Below are 17,792 nucleotides of genomic sequence, written 5' to 3' on the forward strand. Positions count from 1 at the left end.
GCATGAATAAACAGGATTTCTTTGAAAAGGGTGCTACACTATGTTAGGAGATAATCCACTTAGTCTAAGCTTTTAGTTGTGTAATGAGTAATGTGTGTAACCACAGATGGAACCAGGGTACAGTCTGCAGATCTGTGATGACTGCTAATTTGGACTACAGCTTTCAGAAACCCCCCAGGGCTGGAGGGCCAAAAGGGAAGCTAGCAGACAAGGAAGTTTGCAGCCAGAGTGATAAGAAGAGGCAATGTTTGCAATGCCTGCAAGTGGAGTCTGGTCAGCCTTACATGGGAAGGCTGCACAGTGGAGGTTGGGATCCCACTGGCTTCATCAGCCAGGACTATGTAGACTGAAGGAGCTGGGGACAGCTTCAGGCTGCTTCTGTCTGAGTGCTCTGGGACTAAAGGCTTGTTTGAGGGCATATATATATATATCAGTACTTATTTGGGCTAGTGCTAGTAGATCCAGCAGCTGAAGCCCTTGCAGCCTATCTCTGGGCATGTCTACACAAGATGTTTACTGCACAGTAGACTAATTAGCTGCATAATAAATGTCTTGGCATCTCTATTAGGCTGGAGTAAAATAATTTACTTCACAGCAGGGTAGTACTTTCATTTATGGAGTAAAAAACTCTGCCGCAGTGCATGTGTAAATGCTGCCCTGGCTGGCTGGGGCATGAGGGTGCTTCAGTGCAGGGGTTACCTGCTGGCTAGGAGCACAGGGAAGCACCCTTGTGCCCCAGCCAGTCCTTCTGCAGCACCTTGAGCCAGGATGAGCAGTCCTGGATTGGCAGGCTGACAATCTGGGTCCTCCGCCAGCTGGGGCTGTTCTGACCTGGCTCAACATACTGTAGTCCTGAGCACACATTCAAACAGTGTGCCTGGGAGCAGTAACTTCTGGTGCGATAAATGCTCGAGTGTATTGCTTTGCATTAATTGCACGTGTAGACACACCCTCTGTGTTGTACACTGGTGCATTACTTAGTACCTTAGAAGGTACATCGGTGAATAGCCATCATATTTACATGAAGCAATCGCTGGCAAATTATTAAGGTCTATAGGTTTATCCAAAAATATTATAAGCACTGTAACAGTAAGGCACTTGAGGATTTTTGTGTGGTCATGTTTATACTTAAGGACTGCCTAATTTAATCTCAGCTGTTTGTATTAATGGATATTTATCTAGCACAACAGATGTTTTTACATTTTCTTCCACAAAATGTATTCAGATTTTAAAAATAATTTTCTGTGTTCCTGCTGTTTTTATGTTCATTTTGATTGCTAGCTAGACACTTTACAAATTTGCTGAATTGACATATTTTGAAGGCTGTTCTAGTGAACAAATTTACTTGAAGGAATGTGCATAGAAAGAGAATGATTTTTTGGTGCAAGTATTCACGTTTTTACTTGTAGGTTGCTCAAAATTCATACATATGTTGTTGAACAAAGCCTGGGTGCTCTATATGCCCAAAGAGGATATAGCCTAAGGGTGTAGACAGATGTAACAATTGTATTGATGTCAAAGGAGCATAAAAGATGTTACGATGCAACTGTCACATCTCTATGATTTTGTAGCAATATAAGTATAGCAAGACTCCTTCAACTTTAACCTTGCTTTTTGCAAGGTCAAAGTTAGGGTATTTAGCCAACTTGTAGTTGCAACAGGATCACATAGATGTACGAGAGCATACATAACAGCTACTACATGCTCCTGAGCAGCTGCGTTCTCTTCCATTTTCAAGTGGCTACATTGTATATTTGTCCATATCCTAAATTTCAATAAGCACAAAATGAATAGTCTGCATGCTATCTGCAGATCCAGAATTGTTATTAGAAGTTATTTGGCAAATAATTTTGAATGATGAATACATTTAGGGAAAGCTTCAATCTGCTTGAAGACAATATCTGAAAAGTAAGGTGAAATTTGTAATAAAAATTATTCATTCCAAGTTATTTGCCTGAATCTCATTCTGAAGAGTCTTTTAAATTTTAACATCAAACTTAACTTAGGTATAGTTGCAGTACATTTATTTTTTGGATATCATCAAAGCTGGTAATGGTACAATGTGCAAATGTCATTCTAGCATATAAATGTCCATCAGTAAAATGATTGCATCTACTTTGTATCATTGCTTGATATCATAGAAATAAAATCTGAATTATAGGTCTACGCTTTTCATCACAGAAAGCCTGTAATCTGTGCACAATGTTCCAAGCAGAGTTTTATTTGGAGTTGCACCATCCCAAGAAAGTTCCCTGATGCTTCCTACCCATAGTTCATGGCAAGGGTATCTGTTGTGCTGCTACTAATGAGTGTTTTTCAGTGTTCTGATGGCCTGGGCTGGTCCATGGTGAAGGAACAGTGCTGTGGCCAAGCCCCCTGTTCAAGAGCCAAACATCAGAGATGAACTGACTTCACATTTCAAAAAAACAAGTTCTGTAATTGTAACTGACACCAGTTATAGAGAAGACAGGGATAAGAAAAATTCCTTTCATCCCTCCCCCTTTACAACCTTTGCCCACTTTGGTATCCATTTAAGGTGTAGGCACAGTAGAATCCCACATTGCTTTTATGATGCTAGTGGGTCTCTTCATCATCCTCCTTCTGTACACAAACATCATAAAAGTTTGGCCTCAAGGAAGACCTACCTGTTTCTGTCAGGGCTGATAAGCAGCTTTCATTGATTTGGTCCACTTCAATGTGTGTGGGCCTCTTGGCATGAAGATAATCCTTTTGTAAAAGAGTAATGCATCGAGTAATGCTGTAAAGCAATGTATGTGGAACATGAACATTTCTGAAATTACTTGATCATGGTTTTGTGTGTGTGTTGTTCTTTTTACCCCTCTTTTTTTTTTGCAGGAGGGTGGCAAGGGGGAGAGGGGGTGAAACTATACCTATTTCAATCATTTCCAGATATTTACTCCTTTCAATCCGTGAGTAATTTTCTCAAATGCTTAATTTACTCAAAAGTTTCAAAATGTCAAATCATTTGCTATTTTAATATAACAGTTGCAGATTATTATCTATGACAATCTCCCATTATTACTCCTTAATTAGAATTATAATTGTTACTCACAGAGTTTTTCCCTTTTACCACAAGGCATGTCTGGCAATTCATTTTTCTTTATAGGAAGTGGAACAGGAAGAATGATAAACGGACCAAATTTAATTCTGCTTCAATCCTGCGTCAAGCAAAACTGTCTTTGAATTAAAGATTTTCAATACCAGTGGGTAAGCAAATGTAGAAACTTTCTACTGTGTATGGCATGTCAAACTTCAGGGAAAAAACTACTGCTTTTACTGGCATACCATATACACCTTTTTTCTTCAAAATCAGCTGTCCAAAATAGGGGTGGGCATCTTAGGGGCTGGACCCAATGATCTCACGAGGTCCCTTCCAGCCCTAATGTCTATGAAATCTATTAATCTGAAGCTTATTTGTCTTTGCTGGAAGAGAAGCAAAGTAGAATAGAGCAAGCAGATGCTGTGACATGTGGCTGCTTCCTCACCTTGGGGCTGCAAACAGAAAAGGAGTCTAGTGTTAACTCTGTCACAGCTGCTGGTGGGGCAGTAGCTCTTGGTTGAAGAACTACTGAGCAAGCTGAGAGTGAGTGATATGGGACATGCAGTCTGTATTGTCCTGATGAGACTTGTGGTATGGAAACAACTCTTATTTACAGGAACTTCTATAAAAAAAACTATTTTAAGTAAAGAAGGAACAGTCTTGCTACTGCCCCTGCAAAGGTCTGCTATCTTGCCATATCCAGAAGTTGCTGCTGCATTACCCAAACTACTTCCTAGGATGTCGCACTTCCTGGCCACTCAGTGTTTCCAGAAGGGCTTAATCTATGTCCCATGATCAGCCATGACAATCTTTTAAACATAATTTAATTTTTCTAAAACATTTAAATATTTTATATTATTTATAAAATTTCAGAATTTTATATTTTTTATATTCTGCCTGCCAAAAACAGGGGGCCTGTTTTATAGGGGATGGGGACAGAGGATGTGCGATTTGTAAGAAAATATAAAATTAGCATAAAACTGCCTTATATTACTGACTGAATATTCTCTGGTTTGGCCCAGCCACCTCAGTCTGACCAGTGGCATATTTTTCTTCACACTGCTATTTAGAGCAGCCTGGGGAGCTTGTTATGCCCAGCAACTTGTGGAGTGAAGGACAGACTGAGTGACATTTTATCTATGCTCTTACAAAGAAACCCTGTGTCGTGGAAGGGGGGGAATTCAAGGAGGAGGCAAGTATAGAGCCATTATGCTGCTTTGAATTTCCTGAGCAGAGATTAGATTTGCCCTGTACTGGGGGATTAGGGTCCTCTATGGTGGGTCCAGTCAGGACAGCAGTGCAGGGATGGCTAAAAAGGGGCTGCTTGGAGCTGATGTTCAAGGCTTTACAATGCTTAGGAATGGCTGTACACAAATTGGCTGTTTTTGCTAATTTTGAGCTGCATACCAGTGGAACAAGACAAAAGATATTAACAGCCAACCCTCTATTTTTAAGGGGGATGACCTTGTGGTTGCTTGTAGAATAAAATAAGCTAAAAATATTTACCCTATGCAAAAAGATTGGGTTGAGAGTTTCTCTGTGTTTTTCAAGCAGGAAATGAAAAAAGAAGAAACACCTGTCTATACTTAGTGGACTTTCTCAATTCAACTAATCAGAATTACAAGCATATAGTTAGGGAGAGAATAGACCTATTTGTATTTCCCTAGGGCCTTGAGTTACATGTGACTAGAGGGTATCTTTTTCAATTGCATTCACATGCACTACACTGATCTACAAATGTTGCTTGAAGTGAGAAAGATGGCACTATCAACCTGGGAATCAACAGGAGAGGATGATAATAAGTAAATCCTGATTCTGCTCATGTAGTGTCCATTTAGCTATTTAATCAAGATAAACTTAAGCTGGAACCCCGAAGTTCACACAGTAGCCTCTCTGACACCTTATCACATGCAGTTAATAGCAATTGCATATTTTTCACAGTTGTTCAGAACTCTTCCTTACCAATTTCTCATGTATCATTGAAGGGCTGCAAGGATTGGGACAGAGTCGGTGTCAGTTCTTCAACAGCTTTTGGGTCATCTGGATATTAATGTGCAGAAGCAGAGTGGTACACACCCTGTAGCTGAATCTCAAACAAGTATCTTTGAGTTTTGCAAAGCACCCTGAGTGGGAAGGAGTCACTGAAGGCACTGAGTGGGTTATTTTTTACTCATCGTTATCTGTTTAATATTTGATTTGTTTTGAATAAGCACTGTTTTAAGTAGAACTACAAGGGCTGCTTAAATCCTGGGGTAGAGTGTGGACAATCATTGTATAGCACTAGGGACAGAAGAAAACAATCAGTAAAAACATTATTAGACTGGAGCACCAGACCACTTCTCTCGTAGAAGACATCACTAAATAAATGCTATTTAGCTAAGAAAAAAATATGAAAATTAAAAGCACCTGTGTTGTGAATGGAGCCTGTACCAATGACATAGCAAGAATCTTCCTTATACAATGTGTGGGCTACTTAGACCTTGAATCCAAAGTGAGTGCTCTGTATCCTTCCTCTTTAGGGTCAGAGGTTTTGCTTCACTTCACAATCTGTTGGCCCGCTCAGCTGAGTTCACAAGTACTATTGTGTAGGTGAAATTGTGAACTAGCTGCCTCTTCAGAACCAACTGAAAACAGATGGGGAACTGTGATGCAGAAAAAGGTACGAGTCACTGCTTCTCTTGAAATGGCACGGTGTACACGGCATTCATGGTTCACCTCCCTCCTTTTCCCTCTCCCCCTCCCAAGACCTGTACCTAAAGTGACAATCTAGCCTAGGGCAACAAGAACTAAATGCTCTACTTTGCTGTGTAGAATTGAAAGAGGTTCAATGAAAACAGCAGAATAAGAGCATAATTTTCAGAGTGCTGTCACTTCCTTATTGTCCCATTCTCACCTCTATTTCCTCAAAATCCTCTCTACATCTCATCTTGTAAGAAAAACCTTTTCACAAGGACGTTGTGCAATTCTTCCTTTGCATGGTTACCTCGTAGTTTGAGCACCTCATTTCTTTCCTGAGTTTAAAGAATTTAGAAATTGCTACAAGCTAAGTGGTATGATAGGGGTTGTGTGTGGGGGGGGGTTGTTTGTTTGTTTTTTAAAATTGCTTTTCATTTAGATCTAAGGTGCACAAGCTGGGTTTTTTAAGCTCATAATACACTGTCTATTAGGAAATGCTAATGGAACCCTGGAGACTTTATTTGGAAAAGTTTTTATGTGTGAAAAGTATCTCTGCTATATTAAAATGGTTGTGACGCATTCAGAATGTCCTTGTTTTAGTGAGCAGTCCACTAGTCAGTTATAATAGGTTGATGCACCTAAGCTGGCATAACTTTGACTCCCTGAATTTCTGTAGAGAAATACCCTCTGGCAAAGCAGGTGGTGGTGCCACTGTTTGCTGTTAGCCACTAAGGTGACTGGTACAGTATCACATTAATATTAGCTGTATGATTAGAGTACTGTTGCATCTAGTGGTCCCTTTTGAGATACGGACCCAGTTGTGCTGTGCTAGACAATACGTAGGAGGACAGTCTCTCCCTCTCTCCTTGAAACACCTTAGTATCTAAACAGGGCAAATCAAGAGAAAATGTTTAAGTGCCTTGCCCAAGGTTTCAGGGTGAATCTGTGGCAAAGCTGAAAAGCTCTCATATCCCACATTCAGCATCATCTTTCCTCTAAAATTCTTAACAGAATAGTAGGGGTTTTTTGGAGGAAGTCAGGCTTATAAGATGCTGCAATAGCAGAGGAGAGTCAATAGCCTAGCTAAACTAATATATAACCTAGCTCCCCCTGTTATGCCCTTTCCTCCTTAGTGGCATAACTAAGGCAGGAGACCAGGGCAGTTTTCTCCTGCAGTGCAACTATGAGGCTTATGTGTGCTTTCCCATTGTACCCTTTCCTAAACAGAACTCCCAGCACAGAGTCTCACCTACAGTCTTTGATGTCTTCCTGTCTATGTATTGGCTTTATAATACCACTCTTCACTTGTATCTGTAAAGTCCCTGCCACTTCTCTGTTTTGGGACTGCAATCTCTGCTCAAGGTTAGTTGTGTTTATTAATGTTTATTTATATGATTTTTTTTATTTGTTTTTATTTTGTTTAAGGTTTGTCTGTTGCATATTTATGGCCTATATTGGTTGGTTGATGAGTTTTGAGTAGAAAGGGGTTTCACTTGGAGGATGAATCCATCTTATGCTGGAAAGGTCTTCAAAGAGGAATGTGTTGCTGAGGGAAATATTGGTGTGATATTGATATTTTGTTTTGTGGTCTTGCAGTTGGGTTAGTTATGATCCTTGTTGCAATGGTTCTTAGTTCATTTTCTTTCCTTTCTCATCATTACTTACCTTACTTTGGTTCTTAAATCTTGATCAATATATTTAATGCTTTTCTTTTCTTGTATTTACCTGCTCTTGGGCCCTCTCCCTCCTTTCTCTGTTTCTATTTTTCTGTGCATTTCTCTTCTCTTCCTTTCTTCAACTCTTTACAATTTTCTTAATTTAATTCTTTCCCTCTCTCTTTTTCTATGCAGGTCTGCATCATTTTTTAATGAGACACTTTTCCTCCCATCTCTTTTTCTCCCTTCTATTACTACACTGTTTGATTTGCTAACTGGCTACATCACAGACCAGCATAAAAGCAGGAGGTAGCTTTTCTTCTTCCTAAGCAATCTGTTGGATTTAGCCAGAAATGCTCCATTTAAAAATATGTTGCTAAACCCACTAGATCACAAATCTCACACACAGCCTTCCACACACACACCAAATATCTTGTATTTGAGCTATAGGAATATTGCTCTCTCTTTTTTCCCCCCTCTCTCTCATTTCTGAACAAATGAAAAAAGCTCTGCTACATTTAATTCTGTCATGCCAGATAAAGTTTTGTTTTATTTATGTTCAGTGATTCTTGCTGCCTTTCCCTTTAGCCTTTTAAAATATTTCTCAAGCAAATATCTTTTCACTTTCTTATATCAAAAATAGGTCTATTTTAAATTTTTTTTTAAAAAATCAGTGTGAGATAGGTATGTGTAGACCAGTGTTCAACTTGAACTAAATTGTCATATTATTATGAGGTTCTAACTGTGAGGTCTCTAATGGAAAAATAATCTAAACTTTAACTCTGGTAACACCCATTTTGTGCTGCTGTAATAAACGACTGAGGGTTTGCATCAAGGTTGCTTCTATATTTTTATTCATTGACTTTTTAATACAAAAAGCATAAAGTCCTTGGAAAAAGGACCTTAACCCATATTTCCTTCTTCCCAGGTAGAAGCCCTAAACAGGAAGCTAGAGAAATGTTCAGTTTGGCTGGTCCAGTAAATCTTGAATTATTTTCTTTAGAAGGAACAGCTACAAGAGGAGGATACAAGCTTCCCCCAGTATAAAACAGCCAGTAGTCTGCTGCATAGGAAAAATTATGGATTTGAATCCTTCTGGGAATGACTTAAACCATCTACCACTAAGCTTTTATATAAAAGGGGATAGCATCTGTGACAGGGTACAAAGTCCCCTTAAGGAGTTAGAAAGGGCAGCTAGCCCTGTTCGGCAATAAGATGTAGGTGGGAAAGGGAATCAGACTTCTGGGCGGATTCCCACCTGGGAGCATTTGAAAATGGCCCTAGCTGAAACACGAGAAGGAGCTAAAGGAGGTTGCTGCTACGGGGAGTTACTGAAGAACTTGAGGCCTGAACCTAAATGGCAAGTTTGTTTTGATTTTCTTACTTGAATGTCATGGGCAGAAAGACCCAAATGTTTTGTGCTAAAGTAACAAACAGTCAAGCAAACAATTTATTTTGCACTCTGAAAGAAACATGACTGACTTGCACTAATTTAGCTGGTGGAAGGTACTACGAGCTCAGAGCATCTCCATCTCCTCTGTCAAGTGTGGTTTCCAATACTAGAGGTGGGTACACCTGTGTTTTTTGCAGAACCTAGCCGTGTAGATATGTGGCATTCTCTTGTACAGGACACAGATAGAAGATTATTTAGCTTGAGGATCTCTGTCAGGTTCAGACATAAGGTAGATAGTGAATTGCTCAACCCTGGAATGCCATGGTAGTTTTGGGCAAATGCAAAACTTCAGACTCCTAGGGAACTTTGCTGGTGAAACTTAAGCAGCTGCAGGTGTCTGTGGAATTAAATGGGACTTTTGAGGATTGCCTTCCTGGAGCTAGGCACCTAGGGTGCTTGCAGAGGTGTTGGACACCTGTTCTGAGGCACTGTAATTACAGTGAATTGGAGCAGACTTGATTAATTGTTAGACTCAATTAATCAAGTCTGCTGGAGCATGGTAATTAGCATGCTCCAGCATCTTCAGCTTCTCAGGTATTTGGTGTCCCCATGCTTTAAAATGGTGGTGGGTGCACTTTAACTAAAGTTTGGTGAACAAGTTTTAGATAAAGCACTCCCACCACCATTTGAAAATGCAGGATATTGAATACATGAGTTGCTGTGGGTGCTTTAATTAGAACCACTCCCCAAAGCTGCTTTAATTAAACCGCCCCTCATCTACCACCCCAGAGCACGTATAAAGATGCCCCTAAATTCCATCTAAGTTTATTTTAGGAACATAAGTCTTTTTTATGGATTTGGTCTTCAGCCTTTCTCTAGAGCAGTTTCCTCTGAATAAAATGGGAATGAAGCTGCCTGACCTTCCATAGGTGGACAGGTCAGCAAACAACTGACCTCTACCTCATGCCAAAGTGGGTTGGATTGAATTGGATTGATCTCCCATGGGTGTTGTGAGGTTAAATGCATTGCAGCTTGTGAGGCACTTAGATACAATGGGAATAGGACCAGGAAAGTACACTAGGTAAATTGTGAATTATAAAAATAGCCAAGTAGAAATGAGACACTTCACGTACTGTCTGATCAGTGTGGTATCCCTAATGTCAGATAAACATGTTAATGTTGGAGATAATAGAATTCAAAGTGAGATGAGGGTTGATTTCGCTGAGTACTGCCATTGCATTACGAATGAGGAAAATGTTGAAGTTAGCCCCTCGCTGACCTCTTGTTACAATAGTAGGGAAGAATCTTCATCTTATGGCAGATTCTGTTTCTTACTAATGAGATGTGCACTTCAAATATTAGCTGCTCAAAAGGGCAGCTTCAGTTCCAAGACCAGTGTTTGCGGTATCATTTTTATAAATCAAAACTCTTTGTTATAACATGCACATTTCTTACATTTTCAGGAAAAAAAGGTATTAGAAAAGTTATCTTGGATGAATATGACAACAGTGAAGATTCATCAAAAATAATTTTCAGTAAATCCAGTAACTTCTGATTAGGTTAAACTTTTTTTCTGAACAAAGAAGCTTAAAGTTTGAAATAAAAATATGGAAGGATTTAAAATTTGGAAGTTACGACTGAAAGGAAAATGTCATGGTGTTTCATTGTTGGAGGTGTTGTGGGGTAATGCACCCTAGAGACTCCTACTACTAACAGTGATGAAGCATTAAATTGTTCTGGTCTTGCAGGGTAAATTCCACAGAATAACAATGTGTTCTGAGGAGGAAAGCTGGGGAAACAGCTCCCAGGTAGACTGTTAAGGTGCCAGGACTGTAGGAAAAGTGAAGTAGTGGTCCTATTTAGTAGTAATAATAAAAAAAAAAAAAATAGAGCAATGTGTTTCAAGTGTCATTTCCCTTTTGAGTTCTGAGGTCCCAGTTTAGCAAAGCATATAAGCACATTTTTATGTCTCATTTAAAAATAACAGGGTTTGGACAGATGTCTAAAAGTAAGTGCCATGCATAAATACTGTACTGGGTTGAGGCCTAGAAAACTTAGATCAGAAACATGTGGAATCTCCTAGTCCTGTGCCACTTGCTATAAAAATATGGCATGTGGAGAGAGATGATCACTTGGGTGGGGGTGGGAAAGTGTCTGTATTGTTCCAGAGCATGCTAGGGATCCCCACTTGCTCTCCCTGTGCACAGCACATGTCAAAATGTTCTGCGGCTGCCCTTAATGTGGAACTGGGCACACTCAGTGATGTCAAGCAACCTAACTGGAACTACAATCCTGAGAGTGGCCCTGAGCACAAGTTGAACAACTCGTATTTTTTCAGTATTCAGTGTGTGAAATCAGCAATGAGTCAGTAGGGCACATTTTTAGTGGCATTCCCTATCAGGTTGTGACATGGTGTAGCTTGGCCCATAGGTATGTCTCAAACTATTTAAGTCATGTAGATGAGATCAATACAGACCTTGAATTCCACAGGCATGTAGAACTGCTTATTTGCTCTCAATATTAAATGCCTCATTATGAGGATTCTGCTATATTCATCAGTCAGTTTTGTTTCTGAATAGCCTTGGGGTATAGTTCTAATGGCCTTATGGGAATTTAATATTGGTATCAGATATCTGTGACACAGGCAATGCATAAGTGCTGCTGGGGGTGTGTGTGGAGGGTCCAATTCCATGCTGCCGCTGGGTGCAGAAATATGGGGAGGGCATGCCCCCCTTCCTCGCCCCCCCGGACACGTCGCCAATGATGTGGCATGGTCCATGCTGAAGAAGGATCGTAACTCTCTTGTCAGGAGGCATGCTCAAAAGGAAAGTTGTTTCTCTTGTGCATAAGTACCATTTGGACATCCCAAGGCAGTCTAAGATGAAGCAACAACCTGTTTGTGGACCTTTATTACAAATTGTGTTTTATTGGAAAGAAGATCCCATTCATGCTAAAAGGGGTAGTTTAATAAGAAAGATCTGTGAGTATGTAAAACAGCTGACAGGAGTGGGAAAAAATTGTGGTGAAAATCATACCCAAACCCCTCCTTTTGCTCAGCAACATAGTCTCAGGAGGCCTTTGGAGGATGAGCAGACAGACGGACTGTTCCAGGAGCTCAGCCTGAAAACACACTTATCTGACCTTTTTTTGTTTTTGGTTTGTTTGTTTTTTTTTGTGTGTTTTGGTTTTTTTTACCCAAATTTCTTAGCCAGTTGATTCTCCCTGTTCCTTGGTAGTCCATGCCACAGTGATAGTTTTTTAGGACTCAAAATCCATTGAATCCAGTAGAAGCCTTTTGAATAATGGATATGCAGAGTATATCCCCCTTCCTCATTCTCTCAGTATATGACAGTGTATAGGCCCAGAGTTGTGCACGCTGCAGCATCCAGGATGATGGCTTTCTCTAGGCTGAAGCTAGCTGATTAAGCTTGGTTTAGCATGCTTGACTATTGCTTTTTCCAGTTTAAAAAAAACACAACAAAATCTAGTTAGATACCTGGGGCAACTCGATTGAATGACAAGAAAAGCGAAAAGCCTTTGCTTAGCTTTATGCTTTTGATCACTGGTGTTTTAAAATGCTCATCTTTGCTGTCCATCATGACTATTGAACTGACAAGCATATACAATTCAGTAAGCCATACAGTGGTTAAATTCATGAGTTCTTGGATTTTATGTGCCTGTATATCCTTTTGGAATATTCTGATTGATGCAAAAAGCATAATGATAGAATATTGATTTCTTTACTAACAGATGCATACCCTCATTTCAAGACAAGATTTTTTTTTTTGGCGCAGAGTAGCTTTTTACGGATGAACGCAGTTTGAAGCATAAAGATCAAAGTTGCTTTGAATTCAGGAGAATTGGCCAAATACAATAAGGCTATGATTTACTGCTACTATAACTGCTCATTTTATACTATCATGGTGTTTTAGTTTTAAGCTTGTGCTGTGTGGGTTTTTGAGAGACTGGGTCTATGTATAAGTTGCTCAGAGTGACATCATAATTAACAATTAAGGTTGCTTGGGAATTCTATTTCTGTTCTCCTGAAGCAATATTGTTAGATGACAGAAACAGGATTACCACAAGGAGTTTAATTGATCTGAAAATGTGTAATCAGGGAAGAAATTGGAGAAGCAATCAAAGGGAGAAGAATTAGCTGAAAAGCACAAGAGCTTATTTTTCCAGGAAAAGGAGGAAGTTATTTAATACTTTTTGACCATTTGAGCTAAAGCTTACTTCAGTTTTAATAATTCTAATTCATGAGGGCTGGTTTTCAAACACTATGGAGTGGTAGGAGTGACTGGTTAAATGAGTTTTCTGTATAAACGCATTTTGTGCGGTAGGTATAGGGAGAGACATCGGTGAAGAAATTTCAAAGTACCATATTAGAAAGAGCTTATGGGTTAAACTTGTATCACAGTATGATGGTAGGCAGGATGGGTGACATGAAAAGCTGGAGAGGATCATGTGAGGGGGACATTAATGGACATATAATGATAAAAGAATATGTGCTTACACCTTTTGAGCCTCTGTTCAAAAGAGGTACAGGCAGAAGTGTGTTAGACTCGTAGGGAAGTAATACAGAGTCTAAGGCATGAGCTATTTTTACCCACTCATTGGATGATACGTATCAGCTTAATTTAGTGAGGCCCCCTGATGCCCTAGGAAGTAGCCCTAGTTTTTTCTCTAAAACCAGGTATACAGGAAAGAATTAATGTGGTAGAGGTTGGTTTCATGTCTGTTTTATCCAGGGCCTTCTCCCACTGGTCTGATCCAAAACCCACCAGAATGAATTAGAGCCCTTCTAATAACTTCAGATCCAGAGCCTGCTGTTGCCACAAATTTGTCTCTTGTTTGCCTTGCATTCCCACAAAAACAGTTTTTAACGGCTCCTCTAAATATCCCATCAATACTCTGTGGCCTTCTGTCCTAATCCTGAAAGAAGATCCTCTCATTTGAAAGCTATGTCAAATCCTTTTACCTCTTCAGTGAACACTCAGCACTTTGTATCTGCAGATGCTTTTATTCCTGACTTGGGTATGCCCAGAACTGAGAAAAGACTGTATTACAACTTGATTTCTACCTCCTATGCTGTGCAAAGGGGTCACTAATCTAAGACAGACCCTCTGTTGCAAATTGCTTTCTCCCTTCTATGAGCTGAGATTGTACTTGGTGGAGCATTGACCAAGCAGAGCCAAAAAGTTTAAATGCCTTCCTGTCCCCGTCCCCCATCTTCTTCCTTTCAGTAGAAGTTGAGGGTAACAGTCTGTTCTTCCTTATCCTCTTATAATATCCATAATATAGGTCATCCACACAGGAAAGCAAACAGTACTTCATGCTCCCTTATCTCCTTGCTGGGACCTATTGTTGTCTGAAGCTTGGAATTATGCTGTTTGCCCCTTTGCTATTACTTGGATAGCATTAGCGTAGTCTCACACAGCTAATGTTTCATTTGCATCCTCTGTTTTTATGGTTTTGTGTCTTCATGTGTGTCTAGTGATACTAGGTTTTTTAATTATTTTAATTTTTCCTTAGACTTTGTTGATAAAAATATAAATTAATTTGTTTCAATGACCCTTGTGAGCTATCATTTAGCATTAAAGAGAATACATAAAGAGAGTCTGAAGAATAAATATGATCTGTCCTCAAAATTGTGCTATATTTTAACTATAAGAGGAACCAGGGAATAGCTCCTCTGTCTATAGCAGCTACAAACTGAAAAAAGTAGATGGTGGTAGCATAAATTGAAGCAATAACCCCCTTAAAAGCTTTAACAAACAAACCAATGTAAATCATAATACACCATATTCGTAGAATATATTTACACATCTGTCTTTCATGAAGTGCCTAATTTGTAGAGCAGAGTTTGCAAAAACTTATTGGAGGGGAAATTACAACTTACGCTGGATATAGGGATCAATGGAAGATGTAATTGAAGTCCTTTGTATAATGGGACAGTTAAGGCCTGATCCTACTTGCTATTGGCTATCGGTAGCAGCCAGCTGTGACTGTAACCACTGACTACTAATTATGCAGCCCTCTACTGTTACCTTGTCTTTCTTCCATCCCGTTAGCCTGTTTATTCACCTATCTCCTAGAGTGGGAATTCCCTGAGACAGAGATACTATTTATGTATCCTTGTACTGTGCCTAGCCCCTGACCCTTGTTTGGAGTTTCTAGGCACTGTCCCAATAATATCAAGAGTAGTAATGATCCTTACAGGAAGACAATAATTTCTGTTAATGGAAGCACTTACTGAAGCCAGCAGAACTTTACCTGAAGGGTTTCACTTCCGTATTTTTGGTTTTGGAGTGTACAGTTGAATAATAACTATCTTTAAACTAGGCATTAATGTCTGACCATTCCTGCTAAAATTCTTGCAGCTGTGGACACACAAATGTAATCTTCTTTGCTTGTTGTACTACTGAGCCCTAGTCTACTGTATATTCCATTTGAATCTGCTTCAGCTGGCTCTTGCACAAAATACAAAAGGACTGAACACCAGCCACCAAGTTGTTATGATATATTATTTATTAGGGTTGCACTGAGATGCCACAGCTTGACTTTATACCACCTTTTGCAGTGAGGTTTTAAGACATATGAAGAAATAATAGCTGCCCTGAAGCATTTATAAGATGCATGGATAAAGACAAACAATGGTGAGGTTATCTGTTCTAGTCAGGTGGGAGAGCCTAGCCTCTAATCTAGTGCCCTATCCTCTAAACCGCACTGCCATGCAATCCATTTGTGCGGTGTAATTACTATGTTTGGTCCTGCATGTGGTGTGATATGAAGAGTTCCCTTAGCCTCTCCTGCAGTCAGCTTACCTTGTTGATTTTTTTTTTTTAGTGTGAGCTTTTATTTGATGCTTGGTACCCCTGAGCATTAGACACTGTCCTCTTCTCTCCCCCAAATTGTAGCCACCAGGTCCTGCGAGGTAGATAAAGAATGTAAAATAATAAGCAATAAAATGCTTAAAGAACAAACACCATTTTATCTTCCTCAAAAAAGAATGTCTTTAACTTCTAGTTTTCAAGGAGACTCAACTTTTTATCTGAATGTTTTGTTTGGCCTTAACTCTGAACAAGTCTCAATTAGACGATGTATCTCTTCCAACTCTTGCTCCACGGTACTCCAGAGATATTTTGTTTTTTAATTTCACCATATTTCTGACTTGGAGGAAGAATGAGTTAAGTAGGAAAAATTCCTGTCCTGTTTCACTAGCAGGGTTCCATTGCTTTAGATTTAGCACAGGTGAGTCGTATCAGGCATCACGGTTTAAATTTCCTTTCTGTGGATTAAAGCTGATACAGATTTTGTTGTATCCAAGTTAAACTTTAAAGCTATTTCAGAGGAAAGGAAACATTTATTTTCTTTATTGACTAGTCAGGTACAAAAAATGCTATTAAGGAGATGCCAAGGATGATCAAAAAGAAAATTGGGAATAGGATGGTGAGATGCTTGTTAATCAGGTAGGTCTAACTATGAAAATTGAATTGAATTATTAAAATAATAATTAAAGAACTGAGTGAGACCAGGGCTTTCATCTTTCTTCCTAGCTTGTTATACATTTTTGTTATACATGTCTGTAAAACATTTACCTCACTGTGGCCATGTCCCCAAAAGCAGGGGTGTGCGGTTACTGCAGGAAAAAAAGCAGACACAAATTTGTGCAGCTGCTTCTGGCCCTGGCATGTGCACCCACATGTGGGGTTAACAGGCGGAGGGGTGGGGGTGGGAAATGCTCTGGTTGTGGTAGGGGAGGCTGGGGCCAGCACCTGGGGTCCCAGGTGCCTCCTGGGGCTCCAGTGGCAGAGATGTGGATGCACAGAGCCTGACCAGCAGCCAAAGCATGGCTCTGGATCCCCAGGCTCAAGTTCCAGGTGGTGCATGTTGCTGCCCTATGCACCACCCTGCTTTTTTCTGCCACAGATTTTTTTTTGAAAGTAGGTTCTCCTGGTGTCAAAAAATCCGGCTATGCTGCAAATTAGCAGTGTGTTGAATGCCTATATGTTCAGCATGTGTGGTTTGTGGCACCACAGATAGGTCAGTACTGCTGCAAACTGCACATGTGCGCTCATCTGGACATGACTTACTGGTGTGTCTAGCTGCCATGGATTACTGCTTTCAAGTGACCCAGCCAGTAGTTCTCACTTAATGGTTAGAGATGTGGTTTTTACTATTTATAGTTATGCTGAAATAACCCCTAGTGTGGGTACAGTTTTATCGGAGAAAGATGCCTCCTAGCAGTATAGCCTATTTCACTTCCTCTTTTGCAATTGGCACTATGAATATAAGCACTTTTATACTAATAGAAAAGAATGCATTCATAGAGTTGTAATGCTTTAACCGTAGCAGAACATTTGAAGTGGTACTACCTTTGTGTGTAAGCAAAGAAAACTATGGGCTTCTGCAACTGAAAGGGAAGTATGCATCTAAAAAGGATCTGTGTAGACTAGGAGCCATTGGTATGTTTAGCTAAAGGATTAGCTAATATATCTTGATTAACATGCTATTAAATGCCACTTAACACCTAGTGTATCACCTTGGCTGAGTGCCAAGTGCTGTTTAAAAATGTGTTCATTAACATGTTTGCCATGTATCCCTTACTTTCTAATCTAAGAAGTGTTGAAGAGTTTCACAAAGGGGTTCTCAACATAGCCCTAGTGTGTGCACATGTATGTTTACACCACAAAGTTCTGACAGAACAGTTACCTTTATACCTCACATGATCCCTGAAACAAGTAGTCATGCTAGCAGGAGCCCTTAGGGTGGTGTTACAAGTTACCTTTAATCATTCTTCTAAAGGCACTTAAAACAGGAGCACCCACATATTAAAGGGTGTTAAACTGTGCTAAGTGCCTTCAAGGTGCACAACTTTGGGTGTGGGTTATCTTTGGTCCCTTCTATCAAGTTAGGGTATTGTTTGTTTGCTTCATAAACATAAAGGAACCAATTCTCAGTCATTCAGCTTCCCGGGATGCACAGCTCCCAGCCCCTCTACGCA

At 39.8% G+C, this 17,792-nt stretch overlaps 1 long non-coding RNA gene across 1 annotated transcript; it reads right to left on the bottom strand.

The window, feature by feature from the left end:
* Window positions 1-2,318: 2,318 nt before the first annotated feature.
* Window positions 2,319-15,710, bottom strand: LOC109298193. The gene is made up of 2 exons (XR_002097521.1): window positions 15,613-15,710; window positions 2,319-2,376 (listed from the first exon to the last, which is right to left on the bottom strand). It is a non-coding gene; the product is annotated as an uncharacterized LOC109298193 (long non-coding RNA).
* Window positions 15,711-17,792: the final 2,082 nt, after the last annotated feature.

This window comes from Gavialis gangeticus, unplaced genomic scaffold, assembly GCF_001723915.1.
Source record: "Gavialis gangeticus isolate Ggan-Ray unplaced genomic scaffold, GavGan_comp1, whole genome shotgun sequence".
NCBI classification, from domain to species: Eukaryota; Metazoa; Chordata; order Crocodylia; family Gavialidae; genus Gavialis; species Gavialis gangeticus.